This window comes from Galeopterus variegatus, unplaced genomic scaffold, assembly GCF_000696425.1.
Source record: "Galeopterus variegatus unplaced genomic scaffold, G_variegatus-3.0.2 Scaffold9449, whole genome shotgun sequence".
Taxonomy (NCBI): Eukaryota; Metazoa; Chordata; class Mammalia; order Dermoptera; family Cynocephalidae; genus Galeopterus; species Galeopterus variegatus.
In genome coordinates this window covers 63672-67519 of record NW_007735560.1, presented here as the reverse complement: position 1 = coordinate 67519, position 3848 = coordinate 63672, and the positions used below count along the sequence as shown (strand labels likewise).

The 3848-nt window shown below is 45.3% G+C and overlaps 1 pseudogene; it reads left to right on the top strand.

The window, feature by feature from the left end:
* Positions 1–1229: 1229 nt before the first annotated feature.
* LOC103609305 lies at positions 1230–2594 on the top strand (annotated as a pseudogene).
* The last annotated feature ends 1254 nt before the right edge of the window (positions 2595–3848 follow it).

Below are 3848 nucleotides of genomic sequence, written 5' to 3'. Positions count from 1 at the left end.
TCTGCTTCCCATAGCCTTCATAAAAAATAATAAATAAATAAATAAATAAATAAATAAATAAATAAAAACCAGTTCCACGATGAAAGGCAGAAGTCATTCTGTGTCTACCGCCAACTGATCCAGCTCCATGCATAGTGAGGGCGTCTGGTGTCCATGCACAGGTGTACGTCCATGTGAGAACTGGGTCCCTCTGTCCTCCAGTGCAGCTCCAGTCCTGTTTTTCTGTTGATGCAGTTAGGGAGTTTAATTTAAAATCCTTAATTTGCAGGCCTGCCTTCTTCAAACACAACTGCTACAACATTCTAATAAAGGCTCACTTAACCCACATGAAAAAATAAATAAAAAGTAAAAAAAAAAAAATCTTACAGCAGATTAAAACGGAAATACAACATACCAAAACTTACGGAGTTCCGCAAAAGTACTTCAAAGATGAAAGTTTACACCGATAAACTCCTACATTTAAAAAAAAAGGAGGATCTTAAATAATGACCTAACTTTGCACCTGAAGGAACTACAAAAAGAAAAAAACTAAGCCCAAAGTTAGCAGGAAGAAGGAAATAATAAAGATTAGAGTAAAAATACAGAGAAAAAAAGATCTAAAACCTCGACAGAACTAAAAATCGGACTTTTGAAAATACAAACAGTCGACAAACTTTTAGCTAACCAACAAAAAAGAGAGAGGACTCAATCCAAAATATAAATGAAAAAGAAGACATTACAACTGCTACAACAGAAAAGCAAAGTACTATGAGATTACTATGAATAACTGCATGCCAATAAATTGCATAACCTAGAATATAATGGATAAATTCCTAGGAGAAGGAAAAGTCGTTAGACATCTATTTAACAAAATGATAGCTGAAAACTTCACAAGTATTCAGAGAGATATGGTCATCCAGACTCAAGAGTCTCAGAGATCCTCAAACAGGATCAACCCCACCGAAAACAAGAAATGTCCTCCTGCAATATATTATGGTCAAATTGGCAAAAGTCAAAAAAAAAAAGAGAGAGAGAGAAAAAAGAAGGAGGGAGAGGGAGAGAGCAGTGAGAGAAAAGTGTCAAGTCACCTATAAGGGAATCCCTAGCATACTAACAGCAGACTTCTCAACAGAAAGTTTATAGGCCAGGAAAGAGTGGGATGGTATATTCAAAGTACTAAAAGAAAGGAAATGGCCCACCAAGAATACTATAACCAGCAATGCTCTCCTTCAGAAGTAAAGGAGACCACAATGAGACTGACCGTAATAACTTCGTATAGCATACATTATACGAAGTTATACGACATTGCTCTGACATCAAAACCAGACAAGGACACTACACGAAAAGAAAATTACAGCCCAATCGCTGTGATGAAAATAGACAGAAAAATCCTCAAATATCAGCAAACCGAATGGAACTGCACAGTGAAATGTTCATACACCATGGTGAAGTAGGACTTATCCCTGGGATGCAGGAGTGGTTCGACATATGCAAATCAGTAAGAGGCATATACCACATCAACAGAGTTTCGGATTACAATCACATGACCATCTCAGTGGATGCAGGAAAATCATTTGAACATCATCAAAATCATTTGAAATCATGTGAACAGCCTTTCACAATAAAAACTGTCAACAAAATAGGGATAGAAGAAATGTACCTCAAAATAATAAAGGCCAGATAGGAGAAGTCAAACTCATAGAATCCAAGTGTAGAATGGTAGTTGCCAGGGGCTCAGGTGTGGGGAAAATGGGGAGATGTTGGTTAAAGGCTACAACCTTTCAGTGACAAGATGTGTAAGTTTTGGGGATCTAATGAACAGTTTGGTAACAATAGTTAACACAGTTTTGTATACTTGAAATTTCCTAAGAGTAGATCTTACATGTTCTCAGCACACTCACAAAAATAACTGTGTGCGGTGATGGATGTGCTAACTTCATTGTGGTAATCATTTCATAGTACATATGTATATCAAAACCACATTCCGTACCTTCAATATAGACAATTTTATTTGTCACTTACAACTCAATAAAACTAGAAAAAATACCTCCCCAGCTAGACCAGCGCCCTCCCTGAGCGCTCCCGCCTCCTACAACGGACTGGGCAAGGGGTGCCAGCGCAATCAAGCGGGAGGAGACGGAGGACGAGGAGAACACGTCGGTGGCTGACAGCTCAGAGGAGGAGGAGTCGAAGGCCCCCGGACACGGACGAGCCCAGATGAGGTTGACCTTCTGCCCCCAGAGCAGAAGGCTGAGTGGGAGAAGGAGCGCCGGTTGACCAGTAACCCCCATGAGCAGCTGGAGATCAGAGACACCAAAGAAGCCTTTAAGGAGCTGGGGCGCATGTGCCAGCTGCACCTCAACGGTGAGAAGCCCCAGACCAAACTGCTCCTCCTGCATCAGGCCTTGTCGTTCATCCTCAACCTGGAGCAGCAAGTGCCAGAGTGGAATTTGAACCCTAAAGTGGCCTGCTTGAAGCGGTGAGAAGAGGAGAAAATGTCAGGCGTGGTGAGGCAGCAGGGCAGGGATGTTCTGGTCCTCACAGGTTTCGTTGCAAAACCAGTCAAACGTGAGGTTCTGTCTGAACCCGAGCACAAGGTAGGGAGACAGGACTAGCATAGGCAGTGGAGCCACATAGAGTTGAATGTGCAGCCTGGTCACTAAGCGGAGATGCAGAGACAGGAGGGTGCTGAGCCACCTGCTGAGGCCTGGAAGTTACAGGGGCCCGATTATGAGGCTGGGCTGCAGCTGCAAGGGGGACCAAAGTTCAGGCAAGTCCTCATAGGTTCAATTGCCACAATCCAGGGCAGATAACTTCAAGGTTTCTGGTCTCACTCTTAATTTAGCGGCTACCCAGGTCATCACTGGGACCGGGGATCTCCTCTTCACCCGAAGTGCAAGGACAAATCTCGTTGTCCTTTGGGACCTGCTATGACACTTTTTACTGCAGTTCCTCATTCAGCTGTTGATAGTGGCTGAATAGTGTAGGCCCGTTCCCTTTTTGGGGTTTAATTGAGGGGGTGATAATTTTTGCAGTGGCTTCTGTCCTTACACTCTCTTGAAGGGGTCTTTTAAGTTTCACGGATGGTTTAAGTATCACGGATGTCTTGGGCCCCTGTAAGGACAACAGGGAGATCACAGAAGGGCAATGGTTTGGGGAAGACGATGGAGAAGGGATGGGAACAGGGGCTTCCTGAGAATGCGAGTGGGCTGAGGGGGTTGTACCAGGCGAGGACAGGGTAGGAGTCTTGGGAGAAAGGAGTCAAGGGGAAGACGAGAAGGAGCTTGGGGGGTCATCTCACCTTGCCCTTTCCTCTGGACTTCGGTGGAGAGGGGTTCTTCCTCTTCTTCCCCGATTTGGTGTTTCCGGTGAGCTGTGGTTTCCTGGTCTCCTTTACCATGTCAGCAGTGCCCCGTGGTCTGTCCCAGGGCCCCTGGCCTCCCTATAAACACCCTGCGCAGAACAATGAGCAGCCACAGCCTATGCTTCATTTGGTCAGCAAGCGAGATCCCCAGCCTGTCTAGCCCTGTCCTGGCAGGGGTGGCTCAGACATCACAGTGGCCCATCCTGACTCCTCTGGGAGTCGGGGGAGGCCAAAGTGCCCTGGTTGGAAAATGGGGTGTTTTCTTAGCAACAGACAGAGCCTTCTGAACAGACCTGCCACACTCCTTATGGTTCAATTTTGGGGGATCACATGGCAAGGAGAGGGTGTCTTCTCCAAGCCCTTCCCCAGGGCCACCTGATTCAGTGGCTCATTCTGTTCTCTCCCACCCTTCACCATTACCTGGATTTTGTATGTCCTACCTACAATCCACCCACAGTAATGTGGCCACACTTAAATCTAGGTGGAGATATGAATCATCCTACCG